Genomic DNA, 17,254 nt, shown 5'->3' with positions numbered 1-17,254 from the left:
TTTTATATCCAAAGTCAAAACTATCTACAACGCCCTTTCTCTGACCCCCCCAAGTCCCCTCTTGACTCCTCTACTCTGGACATATTAGACCCCTCACTTCCGGAAACGCAGATCTTGGAGTGGCCGCTGTTTGATTCAAACTCGTTTTTCGCATGCACGGCAAAGGTAAATTCAGGCTCCCCTTTGGATCCAATCCTTATGGACATCCTTCGCCAGCTATCTCTTGATGTTCTTTCTGTTATTCAAGAGCTTTTGAACATCTCACTGCGGGAATCTATTGTCCCGGACGAATGGAAAAGAGCTATGGTGTTTCCGCTCTTAAAAAAACCTGGCGCAGATCCCAAGACACTTGCAAACTTCCGGCCCATCTCCCTGCTGCCCATGTTCTCAAAGATCCTGGAGAGGCATGTTAACATACATCTTACTTCTCATGTGGAGACCACTGGATTTTTACATCCGTCCCAATCAGGGTTCCGCTCCCACTTCTCCACCGAAACTACCCTCTTGGGGGTCACTGAGAACCTACGCACTCACCTTGATCATGGTGAGACCTCGGCGCTTATTCTTTTAAACTTAAGCGCCGCATTTGATACGGTCTCACACTCCATTCTTTTGAGAGCATTGAAAGCGGCCGGGGTGACCGGCTCTGCCCTTGCTTGGCAGGCCTCTTTTTTAAGCCACCTGACATTTCAGGTTGTTTCTTCTGATGCTTCCTCCTCTATTTGTTCATCTGCGTATGGGGTACCGCAGGGGTCCTCTCTGAGCCCTTTGCTCTTTAATATCTACGTGAGGCCCCTAGCAACCATCTTGGAAGACGCAGGTCTTTCCCTTTACTCATACGCAGACGATACCCAGATTCTCTTCTCCCTCACCTCGGCCAAAGCAAATAATCCATCTGTTCTTAAACTAGGACTTAGCCGAGTGGCAGAGTGGATGCAGGCAAACCTCCTGAAACTGAACGGAGATAAAACGGAGGTGGTCATTCTGGGCAAGCATAAGCACCTCTGGAGCCCCGCACATTGGCCGTCAGAAATGGGTCCTCCACCCCTTCCAGTGATGCAGGTCCGCAACCTTGGCTTTGTTCTGGATGATTCACTCTCCATGCGTCACCAAGTGGTCAAGGTGGCAGCCACCTGTTTTTCCATCCTGGGGTGGCTCCGGAAGATCCTATGGATGCTCCCAGTCTCGACGAGGCGCTCGGTGGTCCAGGCTCTGATTACCTCTCGCCTGGACTACGGCAATGTGCTTTATCTGGGAGTCACCTTGGAGATTCAGAGGAGACTTCAGCTTGTCCAGAACTCGGCTGCCCGCCTCCTTTGTAAGGTTCCATGGAAATCTTCTATCTCCCCCTTTCTCAAGGATCTTCACTGGCTCCGTATTGAAAACCGAGTCAAATTTAAAGCTCTTTGCTTTATGCATAAGATCAAACAAGGGTCGGCTCCAATCTACTTACAGTCTCTTGTCCAACAATACTCCCCATCTTGCCTTCTCAGATCCTCATCCCAAGGTAACTTCCTGATTCCGCGTTTCAAACTGACGAGAATGGGTGGACGCTCCTTCTCTTGTATTGCCCCTAGGCTGTGGAACTCTCTTCCGGTGACATTGAAACTCGAACCATCTTTGTTGAAATTCTGCAGCGACCTTAAAACCTGGCTTTTCCCTCAATAATAACTGTGATTTGTAAGCACTTTTCTACTGGCGCCGGGAGACCCTTTGCGGGTAGCTGCTCGCCCTATAAATTCAACTACAAATACAAATGCAAATGCATAAAACAGTCACCTATATGCAAGGAGCGCGTCATGCTGCTTTGCCTATAGCAGGAACCATGGGGCACTAATCCTTCTGTATACAGACCCCATCTATTCTTATTGTGATTAGGGCTTTATTTTGTGAAATAAATATTCACTTCGAAAAGGTGTTTTTTCTTGAGGAATGCATGAACAGCCATTCGTACACATGGAAGGTAATTAGTGCAAGCAAAGAGCCAGATAATACATATTTTGCGTATTTGCATTAATAACAATTGTTATAATGTTATTCGCCATAAATATTTATTCAAGTCAAGTCAAACTTTAAGTTTATTTAGATCATTGATCTTTAAACCGCCAAGAATACACATTTATTTTAAAATTCTTAAAATAATTACTAAAACCGCATATCGTTTCCATAAGTACTATGAGGTTCCGTATCCTCCATCATAGTTATAGTAAAAACAATTTTAACCAACAAATAAAATACATTCACACATCCTACGGGTAGATCGATTTCACTAAAACCTGTTTTAAAATATTAAAAGAATAAAACGTAATTCTCTATTCCTCGTTACTTGATCTGACCCTCCATTTCCTATTCCATGAACAACTTTTTAACAGCCTGGACAAACTTTGCCACCGCAATGGCGATATCAAGGTGATACATATCTGTGAGGAGCTCAATTGCTTGCAGACTGTACCCAATGCTATATTTTACAAATATCGGTTGTAAAAACTGTTTTTGCTGGACTACTAATTTTTGACAGTCTATTAATATACGCAAGCAGCCGCGGGCCGTGGAGGGAGTTACGGTGGGGCAGGGAGGCGGGGAGGGGGAGGGGCAGGGTGGAGAGGGCTAAAAACCGGCATATGGATAATTACAGGTAAGTAAACAATTTCAATAATAAAACGAATTTCGTAGCGCGCCCTGCATTGCAAAATGCGATGCAGTGCGCGCTATGAAATTCGTTTTATTAATTAAATTGTTTACTTACCTGTAATTATCCAGGTGCCGGTTTTTAGCTCTCTCCACCCTGCCCCTCCCCCTCCCCGCCTCCCTGCCCCACCGTAACTCCCTCCACGGCCCGCGGCTGTACGCAAGCAATTACATTTCGTACCAATTCTGCATGTGCATCTACCCTCTGGACCCAACAATTCCTTTTTTATTTTGTCATTTGACCGAGCTGGGTTAATCACAATTCTCACCCTTAAAAGTTCCATCCTAAGCACCAGATTTGGCAGGGTGTCTAAGTAGGGATACCAATTTTCTTTCCTTCAGCTATTTATCAAGGGTTGCACAGACTCTTTTTTTAACAGATACTCGTTTGGTTTGGACAATTCCTTCCCTAGGAGTTTAAGCTCACTGTTTGACTCTGCGATATACATGGACTGCGGGTCCATTTCCACTTTTAAATGATCACAGATGGAGTACAGTTTCTTTCTTATTTCATTCGCCCACCTAAATTCACTCTTCTGAATCTCCTCCATACACCATCGTGACACGTTCATCTCTTCTCCTGTTCCCAGTCGTTTCCAGAACCTTAACAAACCTACTTGTACCTGGTCATCCCACGAAGTCACATCTAGCTCTAACAATAATTAACTGTAACATTGAAGAGCTGGGTAATGAAAATAGTGCTTTTAAACATTTTCCCTCTTCTCTGTTCCTGGTACTTTTCCCTCCTAAGCATAGTATTTCTACACCATATTGCATTTGTGGGGGATCATTGCATTGAATACCTTAAAACAGTGGACTATGGGACATGTTACCATGGGTATTATTGAAATTTTTCAGCCTGCAAACTGAAGCTAGGGCTTTAACTTTCTGGGCCTCCAGGTGCGTCGTCCATTTTAGAGACTTGTCAAACTAAATCCCAAGATATTTATAATGGTTAACAATTTCTAATTTTGTTTGCCCCAAAGTCCAATTAAATTTTTGATTTCTCTTACCGAAGCACAGGATTTTAGTTTTATCCATATTCACTGTAAGGCGTTTAGATGCACAGTATGTATTGAACGCATTTAACTTTCTTTGCAGACCCAACTCCTTTAGGTCTAAAATTACTTAGTCGTCTGCATACAGCAAACAGGATATATGCTTCCCACTAACTTTTGGGCTTGCACTTCTATCAGTCATCAAGAAAGATGGTAGGTCTGCGAGAAATATCGAAAATAGAAGTGGGGCTAGAACGCAACCCTGTCTAAGGCCATTATTTATAGCTATTTCCAGGGTCAAACCCCTTCTTATATCTTTTAATGACCTGTGCCCAGTTTTGTTCATGCAACACTTGAATTATTGCTAGGAGGTCCTCCGGAATATTATGCCTTCTTAATATTTTCCAAAGGCACTCCCTATCCACAAGGTCAAATGCTGCACGGAAATCAACAAAGCAGCTGTATAATCTGCCCTGCTGTTCCATAGATTTGCATGCTAATGCCCATAGGGCAAAGCAATGATCTAATGCTGAGTGCCCCTCTTTGAAGCCTCCATGTTCGACCAGTACGATTGAATGTGAATCCACCCAGTCTTTTAATCTGCCCAAAATTATTTTCGAAAATACTTTCACTCCAATATCTAGCAGATAAATTACTCTATAGTTATTAGGAACGTTCCTATCACCTTTCTTGTGCAGAGGCGTAATAAAGGCCCCATCCAGGATTTTGGAATAGTCCCTGACTCCAAAACAGCTAAGAACATCTTGGAAAGAAATTGTGCCCACCAGTGTAGCTGAGTTTTAATTATCACAGCAGGCAAATTATGTGGCCCAGCAGCTCGAGTTAAATTTAGCTTCCTAATTATTTCCTTCACTTTTTCTACTGAGAAGGATGGAATTAGCTTGTTTACCTCCATTCCTTGAAGGACCCTATCCTTGCTTATTACTGGTACTTTACTAGCAATATATAATGACCTAAATGCTCCTCCCATGCATCCTCCTCGAATACACAGCTCAGGGTTACAGGAGTCCGACCTGAGGCCTCCTGGAACAACTTCCAGAACCCTTTCGCATTTTTTGTTTCTATTGTTTCCAGTAAATTCTCCCAGCATTTTTCTTTAAAAATTCTCTTCTTAGTCCTTACCAGCATTTTATATTCTTTCCTTAGTTTATTTAGATTAGTTAGACCCTCCTGATCATACCTTAACCGTAGGGACCTTTCTACTCCCCTAATTATCATTTTTTTCCCCTGCACACAGGATCAAACTAACTAGCTTGATTTCTAAGAGGTGATCTTTTGTTTTTAACTTCCGTTTCCTTCCTTTTCAGGTTAACTCTAAGACATTGAACAATCTGTTCAATTTTATCCTCAAACCATGAAACCTTCCGATCAGTAACTTACTTCAAGATTACATTCTGTTGGAAGCTTGCGTATATAGCTAGACATTCATATGTTAATTTTGTAGTCAGACGTTTTTTATATGACATAGTCTGTGGAAGAACTCTTTCACTACATTTTAAAGGCCCTCTCGTTAAATCGGAATATAGGGCATTATGGTCACTTTCCTCTCGCTGGGTTACCATGAATTTGTTTACCCTGTCAAAGTTCCATGCGTTCACGAACACATAGTCTATGGGGCAGTGTTGATTACCTTTTCTAAACGTCTGCTTTGCCGGACGATCAGAGTCTACCCTACCATTTAAACTGATTAACCCCTTTGAACCCAAGAATTTCCCTAAGGCTTCATCTTGTTTAGTTGTAGTACAAGTGGAGAATAGTGCTGGGATTAGCTCAAATGCTTTTACAATTTCTTTTAGCCACGGATCTAGTTTTTTAGGGTTTAATTTGTGGTTGAAATCACCAGTTATAATTAGCAGATCATTCCCATATTTATCACACACCGAGTTCATTTCCTCTTTAAACAGAGCCATTTCATTTTCATACTCCTCTTGAGAGCCCCATTGTATGTATGTATTCACCAGAATCAGTCGTTCATTTGGAATTTCAGAGACACGCAGGGTTAGCTCTCTAACCAACACCCATTTAAAAGTTGTAGTTATAGACTTCACTTTTTTTACCATTCTAGTAGACATAAGTGTCATAATCCCCCCGGAAGGACGACCAAATCTTTTGATTTTGCACAAATCCTTCAAATGCCTGGGTGTTGTCTCATAGCCAGGTTTCCTGCAGACAAATAATATATGCCTGCTGGGAGGCAGATTTTATGCTCTCAAGCTTTGCTTGCCCTATCAGCCCATTTATATTCCATGAAGTAACTTTTGAGCTATGCGACAACCCACTTCCCTAATCATTCTCACTAAGGCTACCAGACTCGTTCATATCCCATACAGGTGTATTTGTGGGGTTTTCGATTAAACTCCAATTTCCCCAGTTATTTCTTAGCCCAGGGTTCTCTACAACTATATTAATATTAGCTTTTTCCCCACGTGCCCCTGCTTTTGTGAAATAAATATTCACCTTGAAAAGGTGTTTTTTCTTGAGGACTGCATGAACAGCCATTCGCACACATGGAAGGTAATTAGTGCAAGCAAAGAGCCAGATAATACATATTTTGCGCATTTGCATCAATGACAATTGTTATAATGTTATTCGCCATAACTATTTATTCAAGTCAAGTCAAAATTTAAGTTTATTTAGATCATTGATCTTTAAACCACCAAGAATACACATTTATTTTAAAATTCTTAAAATAATTACTAAAACCGCATATCGTTTCCATAAGTACTATGAGGTTCCGTTTCCTCCATCATAGTTATAGTAAAAACAATTTCATACAACAAATAAAATACATTCACACATCCTACGGGTAGATCGATTTCACTAAAACCTGTTTAGGCAAGTCAAAATTCTTGCCTGCCTTTTCCCCAAACCTGCATGGGAATTCAGAAAGGCACTATCTGGTTGGTTTTCTCTGTCCAATTCAATTTCTGTTATTAATCTTATTCCTTCCTTCAACATTTCTTTTTTGGCTTTTAGAATAGCCATTTTTACCAACCCTGAGTAAACTTCGACTTTTGTAACTTCCGTGCCTTTATTTTTCAAATTGAATCCTACCTGTCTCAAGTCTTTTGTCTCAATTTCCTTCAGACTAGTACATTTTGAGAAAGCAAAAAGGAGTTTTGAACGATAAAGTGGGATAATCTTTCTTAAATCTTTCCTTCTCTACTTCAGAGGGTTCAAAGTATATCCATTTTTATCACCTGAATCTATTACTCTTGCACCCATATTTTTCTTTTCCCTTATATCTTTCTTTAAGGTAGGATTTAAAGGGTTTTCTAGGGTTTTTCCATCCCTCCCTGATCTCTTGGGGCATTTCTTCTCCTCCTGCAATTTTACCCACTTTGCGACCTTTTTCACTTCGCTTTCCACTTAAGGAGGGACTTTTTGATGGGCTCTTTTCCCCTGAGTTGCCACTTGTCTATTAGTTTGGGGACTCTCTATCACCCTAATTGACCTCTTATTCAGGATGGGAGTCCCTCTTTCATGAGCTAATTCACAGGGATTCGTTCCCTTCTCCCCACCTTTCTTTAGGCCCTTTTGTTTCCCCTTTTCGTAGGTTTGTCTTTTTGGATGAAACCTTGAGCTAGTTCCCCTATACCAAGGGTGTTCCCCCCGTCTCCTGATTAACATTGGACATTTGGAGATATAGACATCGTGACAGTTATTCATATTCCCTGGTTCCCCATCCACCTTGAGAAGGACTGTCAAGTACAGGTCTAACCACCGATGGCATTAAACCTCTGATGCCTTGTAATTCTCTTACGGTTTGTTGTAAGTACATATCATGGGAGTTTAATGTTTTATTATTAGACAATGTCACTTCTAGCAAACCTTGCAGGGTTTTTTGCATCAATAACATTATATCCAACATTGAAGCTGAAGAAGTTGGTGGAATGTCCAGGCCCAGCTTACTGTTACGCTCTAATTCTTCTGTACCCTTGGGGCCCTGGACTATCGATTGCCCCAAGGTTTCCTCTAGTCTAGACCTTAGTTCCAAGTCCATTATATCTTTCTGTGCTTGCAGGACTCTTGAGGCATTGCCCTCACACTCTTCTTCAACAGCACCGGTCATAGAAAATATCCTTGTTGACGAGGAAAGCCTTGGTTCCAGATTAATGTCAATTTGGCTACTAATGCTATGGGAATTTTCTAAACTTGAAACACAGTGAATGATAACTTCTTGCGCCATAGATGGATCCTTATCCTGGGCTTGGATTTTTTGGGGTGTAGGTATCTTCTTAAAATGTTTACCTACAAAGTCTTTGATCGATTTCGTCACAAGACTTCCCCCTTTTCCACTACCTTGCGATTGATCAAGTGTCGATTTCTTCTAAGTAGTCTTACTTTGCACATTCTTAACATTCTCATCCCGGCAGTCCATACTTCTTACAAGAGACATGTTTTGCTCCATTAATTAGTTATTCGGAATAGGGATGTCTTTTCTTATTTTACTTCTTTTTGACTTCTTGGAGCCATCTGGTGATTCATTCTACTATTTCAAGTGATATACACCCTCATGGGGGAAAGAACAGGTGTAAATGAGGGAATCAAACGATGGTAGTGATAGAGCGTGCAGGTCACCAGACTAGGATATTACCAATACTCGCCTGGACCCATAATTCAAAAATATCAATTATATTACCTCAGACAGGTAACCCACGCTCTACTACCAGTTTGTGTTTACACTAATTCCTATACCAATAATTTACCAATCCTTGTCACTAAATACCTAAACACGATGAATCATGGAGTTTAATAAAGAAAGGCACTCAAAAATACCATAACATTTGCATTTATATAATAACCACAGACTCAGGGTAGGTTCAAACTCTTTATCAAATCATCATCAAAAGTCATGAGCCACAGATTAAAAGCAATTAAACTATCAATAACCAAGATCAGAAACAGTGTATAGCTATGTAAAAGATAGATTTTGCCAACCATTTGGCAAACTTGAAATAAAGGGTAGGTAAAACAAGGAACATGCTAATGTTTGAAAACTGACTTTCGCAACTTGATTAAAGGAGGGTAAAGAAAGGGAAACTACTAAACCCAAGAACTTTTGCAATTTATTGGCAGTTTGGAAGAAGAGAACACAATTATGCAATTCGAGATTTAGATTTAGCACAATAACTATAGGGAAGGTAAGAATTGGAACACACTATAAATTCAGCTCATCTCCTTAAAGGGAGGGTAAGAAACGGAACATATACTAATATAGAAACATTTAGCATTGACTAAAGGTGGGTTGAAAATTGGAACACACTAATAGACAGTAATACATGAAAATCTCATTTGCCAAGGGACGGGAAAGAAAAAGAACATATGCAATCAAAGCTTTGCAAATTTCAGGGAAGGTAAAGAAAAGGACGTGATTTAGAAAGACAATTACCCACACAGATTTATATTTACCTAGAATAGTGTGAAGACCAACCCTGGCCATGGGTCAGTTGGAAAGGACAGGAGAAACCCCAATGACTTCAGTGCCAGTAGGCAAGCAGGTGCAGCTCATGGACATTCAGGACAGGATAAACCCAGAATTTGGATCAGGACCGGGCCACCAAAGGTTAAGACCAGCACCCGCAGTTTAGGTTGCAACGCCTGCGCTACTCCCTCTCTGCAAGGAATATGCCAAAACCCCGATTGGGTTACAGCTTTCACCAACAAAAGTGCTTCGCCAGCACTTTCACTTCCCAAAAGCCCCGATTGGGTTCTCGAACCTCCCGTCAGAGTGTGCCGCAGCCCTCTGTTCTTAGTCACCTACTGAGTGCGTTGGGTCAGTGACAGGTCAGCTATTCAGACAAGTCGGACAATTTCTCTAGCCAAACCTACGCTAATTATACTGTTTTTCAGGTCAGTGTACCACCCCCCAATGTTGCAAGTGTAAGGATCCCCAAGATTGATTGAACAAAGGAGGAGGACGGGCCATCACACCACCTAAATTTTAGACTTTCTCCGTCTCTTTATTCAAATCTTCGTTTACACCCATTTATTCAGGTTCTCATGGCATCTTTAGTCCTCCAAACAATGGATGTTCTATTTTCAAATACAATGTATTTCTCTAGAGTTCATTAGGGCAGCTTTCCAGGAGCATCTTCTAGTCAGTCAGCTCCTTGGCAATAGTCCTAAGGTCACTGCTCCGGGGACTGGTGATTCTCGCGCAGCCTCAGTTTAAACCAAGATGGAGTACAGCATTACACAACTGGCCAAGTTTCAGAGTGTAACATGAAATGGAGAAAATAAACAGTTTTAGAATACAGAATAAATGATTACACTGTATACCATGAATTTCTACATTATACCCATTACTTTATAATAAACTATAGCATTAGGCTTAAGCAAAACGAACAGCTTAGCAAAAGCAGCAGTGCAAGCCTCTAGCGTGTGAGAACACAGAACAGCCATATTAACACTAGTGCGCAGATGCGACAGACTTCCCTCCACAACTGCGAGTACGTCATGTCACGTGGGTATGACAGACGCATGCGCAGTAGAAATTCCCGCGTAGCAGCAGCCATTTTATTTTGCAAGCGTATTAGAATTAGGAAACACATAAGCAAGCTTCGCTCGGATACCCCATGTAAATGTAAGATGTGCGAAATTAGTAAAACAAACAGGTTGGTTACTTCGTTAACGTTATTCGAGGTTCATGACTATGAGCAAGTCGCTTCGTATGCGAATCCTTGCTCCATCAATCCCCTCTTTGATGATATTTTATATCATCACTAATTAATGAAACAGATGCCAAATTCTCACATTTCACCCATTTCAATCTCTTCAAACTTTCTATTCGGCTTTTTCTCATTATTTTTATTCGGATGACAGTTTTTCATCTTTTTATAAATCTGGCTATTCAATTCTTCTAATTCAAGTTCTTCAATATTTCTTTTTACTCCTCACTGATTTACGGATTATTTCTTCTTATGTTTTCGACATTTGCAACAAATTATTATCCCTAAAACTAAGAAACCTATTCCTGCGATTGGTATCAGAATTTTATACACAAGACTTTTACCTAGATTAGAAAAACAACTACCTACAGAGGAGAGACCATCAGTCAGTCTCTTCCATGCAATATCAACCTCCAGTGGTTTAAGCTCCCTCTCCAAATAGTGATGTTTTTCACATACCTCTTAATTTCAACACTTTTGTCTGGAATGTAATTGCAACAATGTTGCGCTTTCAACATTCTACAGACTCCGCCCTCTTTTACCAATAATGTGTCAAGAGCAAGTCGATTTTTTAAAACCATAGATCTGATCGCAACCAATTCGGTATTGACCATTAGGAAACCCCCAGCAGTGTCAGTTGATAACCGATCTACTACTGTTGACAAATTGCAAATTCTGTGTGTATTTAGAGCCACTCCCACTGTAGGTATCAATGCACTAAATATATCACCTACTATTTCTCCAGCACTTTCTCTTTTGCTACGTACTAATCCGTTAGTTTCTTCATTGCTTCCAGTGATTTTATCCACATGGTATATCTTTGGGAAGACAATACCAAAATAACAGCTTCCATACCAGTGATCTGGTAACTTGAAATAAGCCTTGTTCCCACATATATAATAAATTCTGGGAAACACAGGCTCTGACCCATCTTTGAACCCCCAACCCCCAATTACCTTCTAATTGTGCTCACATTCACTGGAACCAATGAATACATTGTTATAATAGCTAGTCTTTTCTCTGTGAAGACAGAGTTTCCCCTTCTTTTCGAAATCCAGGAACATAGCAGCATTAGCTCCACCATTTGAGGTGCTCCCTATACTTTCAGCCCATTTACGGGTTTTCTGATTCTTGTCATTTGCTTTTCTTTGGAAACTCTCTCTTCTTTTCTCTACCATGTTTAGAAATATCTTTTCATTTTCGTGTAATAGACATGTTAAGTTATTTCTGTGTGCGTCACCTATATCTATTACTGTTAGAAAATATTCACTCATATAACGTGCTACATCTCTAGTAGTATGAACAGGGTTTAGGTTTCTACGTAAAGGAAGTTCGGAAAATATCACATCTGAGTTAGAATAATAATACTCTAAAGGTCCTTTCTTATAAAATAAGCTAGTTAAAATACTACAGGAAATTCCATATGTTAGCGGCAAATGGTGATATGCTACACCCTCAGCTACCGAAGTAGGCAGCTTCATACAGACATAGCATTCTTCTATCTCCATATCTTCTACATAGTGTACTAACAGGTTTGCAAACACATTTAAATGAGTTCTGTTTTTGATTCTATTATAATGCAATCCTTCCTCATCTGGTGTATCTAAGTCTAATTTAGCTTGTCTAAGGCTAAGTGCTCTCTCTTGAGTGTCTACTCTTTGTGGTGTATCTTTCGTTTGCAGCTCTTCTGTGTCCATTGTCAATTGCTTATTAGGGTACAGATTAGTATCTTTACTAATCATGTAAGGAATAGCTATTGTTAGTCCTATCCAAAGTATAAGTACTATTGCTACACTACATAAACATACTTTGCAGCATGTTTTCAAACAATTTCTTTTCGGTCTTCCGTTAACAGTTGAATCAGCCATTTGGTTTAAAGGAGTCTCAACCCCTCTTTGAAGCTTTTACACAGTCTTTACCCTGTGCAACTCTTAGGTGGGTGTCACCTTCTTCGATAGTTTGATCAGCAATCAACTCTTCATCATTCTCGTCACTTATCTCTAGGTTCTCAAATTCTTCCAATACTATGTAGGTCCACTCAGGGCCCTTGTATTTGTTGTTCAGTCTTTTTAATCGTGGACTTCTTATTCTGGGTTGTATCACAGGTGGATCAGTTTGACTTGTTACTTCATCCACTTGTACAGATTCATCATAAATTTTCTTTAAACAAAGTCTCAGTCTTTTAACATATCTAGGCCATTTGTCTCCTTTTCTGAGTCTTTTAACTTGCACTGTGCCTTGGCCCTCTTCAAATGCTCTTTTATTTTCGCTCAGTTGTGGCATGTTAATTTCAGTGTTTTTTTCTTCTTCCCTCTCTATCTGACTAGTTCCAGGTCTTATTTCTGTTTCTTCTGCCTGGTTACTAAGCTGGCCTTGTTCAGGAATATGTTGGATTTGACTTTTATCTGTTTCACTTTCTTCGTCCTGAACACAATTGTCTATTCCTATCTGGTCCTGCTCAAGCTCTTCGAACCGTTGATTTTCTTCTGCTTGAGCTTGCCCCCTGTTTACTATCTGTCCTTTTTCAGATTCAGGAGTTCTGGGTGGAGTATCGATTACTTGATCTTTCCCTATCTGGTCCTCCTCAGAATCACTTTTGACATGGATTTCAATGATCTGAGTATCTTGCTCTACACCTGTCTCATCCTCGCTATCACTCTGTCTGTCTAAATAAGTTTGACTCCTTGTTCGAACATATTCTGCAGGTATGCCGATTACTGGAATCCAATCATCTTGACTGGTGCTCGGTTGTTCTTCTTTAGCTACTTCAGGATCGATATCTTGGGACCCTTCAGCTGCGCAACCTTCAGCCTCAGTTTCATCAGCTTCCGTCACCTTCTTCGTGTGACTTACATGGATCCAGTGTGGAACTCCTGCACACTTTACTGCTGTGGTGGTAATCAGAATCACTTGACGTGGTTTACTCCACCTGGGTGTGAGGCAAGATTTTCGAGTATGTTTCTTAAGGACAACGCAAACCCCCGGATTAAAGTCATGAGCTGGAGTTGCTGGTCTCGCGACAGCGTCTTCCCCAACCTCGCGGGAGATAGAACGCACTTGGTCAGCCAGTTCTTTGCAGTATTCCAGTACTAAATCATCAGATATGTTTAGCAGTCTGTGTCCTGGCACCCATGCTTGCCGCATTGCTCTTCCCATCAGTATTTCATGGGGACTTAAGCCTGTGTTCTGGTCTGGAATACTTCTAAGTCTCATCAGAACAAGTGGCAGAGCATCTGGACACTCCAATCGAGTTGACTCATACATCTTTTCCAATCTTGACTTTATAGTGCCATTCAATTGTTCTACCACTCCAGATGCTTGTGAGCGATATGCACAGTGCAGTTTTTGCTTAATTTTGAATGCTTCACAAATTAGACCCATTATTTCACTGTTAAAATGTTTTCCTCTGCCTGATTCAATCGTTACTGGAAATCCGAACCGTGGGATAAGCTCTCTAAGTAGAAGCTTAGTCACGGTGATGCTATCATTCTTACGTGTGGGGTAAGCTTCCACCCATTTTGAAAACAGGCAGACAATGACAAATAGATATTTTAGTCCTCGACAAGGGGGCAACTGAATGAAATCAACCTGCAATCGAATAAAAGGACCCTCTCCCTATCCAATTTTTCCTGGCAATACCACTGTTCTCTTCCCTGGGTTCATTTGCTGACTAACCAAACACCTCTGGCAGAGTGCCTCTGCTATGTTCCTGAATTTAGCATTAAACCATGTTCGTCTGAACAGACGTATCATAGCATCTCTCCCCAAATGTGAATCTCCATGATTCAACCTAGCCATAGGAGCAAGCAGACAGTTGGGTAATGTTACTTTTTCGTCAAGGTAAACAATGACACCATCTTCAACCCTTCTCTTACACCCTAATTTCCTCCATTGTTCCTTTTCTTTAGGTTCTGCTGCATTCTGCAAATCTCTCACTTCTTCCCATGTATCCAAACCATCCTGTAACATAAGTTGGCAGCTGTTTCTGCCCACTTCAACCTTTTTATTTACAGCCATTTTGTATTTGGCACAATGTTGGGCTAACTGGTCAGCATATCGATTACCAGCTGTCACTTTGTCATTGCCAGATTTGTGAGCAGCACACTTGACCACAGCCACTTCTTTTGGCAACTGGCTTGCTTCCAGTAAATCTTTCACATATTGACCATTTCTGATGGGGGTGCCTGAAGAAGTCAGAAACTCCCTTGGCATCCATAATTGGCCATAGTCATTCACAACCCCGTAACCATACTGGCTGTCCGTGTATATGGTCACTTTCCAATTTTTCTCAAATTTACAGGCCTTTGCCAAGGCAACCAATTCGGCAATTTGTGCAAACTTGACTCCAGGTAAATAGGATGCTTCCACTGGGCCTCCCAAGGTACACACTGCATAGGCAGCGCTTAAACCTCCTCTTTAAGTTCTGCACTGTATGCATTTGGCAGTAGGGTTGCTGGGTTCAAAATGTTACACCTAGCAATGGTTACATTTCCTGCACCTACAAGAATCCTCTCATACTTAGTCAACCAACTAGGTGTGAGATACTGAGTCTTAGTCCTGGTTAGCAAGATTACAACTGCAGGAGGAACATACACGGTTACAGGATGTCCCATAATGATGGATTCACTCTGCTCAAGACTCATGCAAGTTGCAGCTACTGCTTTCAGACATCCGGGTAATGCGGCGGCCACTGGGTCTAATGTGGACGAAAAATATGCCACAGGTCGTCTCACTAATCCATGAATCTGCGTCAAAACTGAAAGTGCACAATTATCTCGTGTGTCACAGAAAAGTTCAAAATCTTTCGAATAGTCAGGCATTCCCAATGCTGGAGCTGTACACAAGCAGTTTCTTAAATTTACAAAGGCAGCCATGCTTTCGCCATCCCACTCTACTGGGTCTTTATCTCTTTTCTTTCTCATTTGTATCAGAGGATTTGCAAGGACTGCGAATCCCACAATCCATTGCCTGCAATATCCTTTGGCAAGTCCATGTGCCTCATTTATGAGGCTGTACAAAAGGGGGTGGTGATGGACGGAGCATCTGAATCAATCAAACACTCACACCCAGTCAAAAGATCTGGGTTTAATCCATCACCGTTCTTTAGCCCACTCTGCCACCCCAGTTCAGACATGGCTATATGCAAATCAGTCTGACCCTGTGCCTCATGGGAACAGTCCAGCCCGAACTGCCAAGCCATGCCTTCCCTGGACCGGAAACAAGCTTCCGAGGACCGGTTTCTGGCATTCCAGCCGTCTTCAGCCCGGCTTGCTTGAATCCAGTGGCAAAGTGAGCAAGGAACTCACGTCTGAGCATACCCTGCCACACTTATGGCGGCCAAAAGCGGTACAAAAGGGGGTGGTGATGGACGGAGCATCTGAATCAATCAAACACTCACACCCAGTCAAAAGATCTGGGTTTAATCCATCACCGTTCTTTAGCCCACTCTGCCACCCCAGTTTAGACATGGCTATATGCAAATCAGTCTGACCCTGTGCCTCATGGGAACAGTCCAGCCCGAACTGCCAAGCCATGCCTTCCCTGGACCGGAAACAAGCTTCCGAGGACCGGTTTCTGGCATTCCAGCCGTCTTCAGCCCGGCTTGCTTGAATCCAGTGGCAAAGTGAGCAAGGGACTCACGTCTGAGCATACCCTGCCACACTTATGAGTACGAGCAAGTCGCTTCGTATGCAAATCCTTGCTCCATCAGTAGCGAGCGGTGTAAATATAGAAGTATAACTGAAATTAGGTCTGAGCTACTAGTACACCACCTCTTTGTTCACAGTAAATCCTTAGTTTCTCCAATAATTATGAGGACAGATTAAACCCTCCACTATATCATAATCAGGTTATTTATTTATTTAGCATTTTCTTGCAGACTGTGTTTCTTATCAATAAATTGGCATAAGTGCTGGAAGAAACTAATTCACTTGTTGAGTTGAAAACAAATACATTTATCTCTTTATTACAAAACATGAAACATTTCTACTGTCATGGAGGTTTTCACAACCATTCAGGTATGTGGAAACATATTCTGATAAATGTGGGAAAGCAAAGTGGCCTTAAATTCCTAGCAGAATTCATCATATGACTAGGAGAATGGTTGACAGTTGTTTATTACACATGGAGCTAAAATGCAGGCTGTGTAATGTTTCTTCATGCCCTATTGCCAAAGGATAGCATCTGCTAGCATGGAAACGTGGCTGCCATTTTGGTAGTTATCTATTTCTTTATGGCAATAGGTCCACAAATGAGAGATGAAAGTATTTGCCAACTTTCTTCCTCAGGTAGTAGGCATTTTTCCACAAGTTTATAAGCTCTACTTACCACATTTAGGGAGTGACCTACGAAGCTACTTTGTAGATACAAACCTGCACTTTGCAAAGTAAAATAATTTTCAACTTCAAAATGTTTTACTAGCTTCTAGACCTATTTCTGGATACAGTCTTCTGACTCGCTCCAAGATGCAAATGCAATGGTGCATAAATGAGCATTTCCTCCTGGGGATGTTGGTGCTGAAGCCCATTTGTCCACGAGCTTTGGAGGGTTAGAGATGTGGGCCGTATAAGTTAGTGAAGTAGATCTGGCAGGTTAACTACTTGGTGGACAAATGGGCCACAAGGGAGCCGAAGAGTCAGTGCATCTCTCCCTGTCCCACTGCAAGGTGATGTGAAGGATGGTTCTTTCATTGGGTAAAACGTTTACCCTAGCTAATACCTGAGCAGCAGATAGTGGGTTGCCCCTCCTCTATTCACTGACTCCTCAGTTGACACCTGTCTGTGTCTTTGACACCGACAGCTTGACAGTTAAGGACAAGACTTACTGGATGTCTGGCCATCACCAGGGGGTCTATTTCGAAAAGTGCCTAAGAGGAGC

This window comes from Lissotriton helveticus, chromosome 7 (genome assembly GCF_964261635.1).
Source record: "Lissotriton helveticus chromosome 7, aLisHel1.1, whole genome shotgun sequence".
NCBI classification, from domain to species: Eukaryota; Metazoa; Chordata; class Amphibia; order Caudata; family Salamandridae; genus Lissotriton; species Lissotriton helveticus.
The sequence above is the reverse complement of the archived record's forward strand: the minus strand, read 5'-3'. Positions refer to the sequence as shown.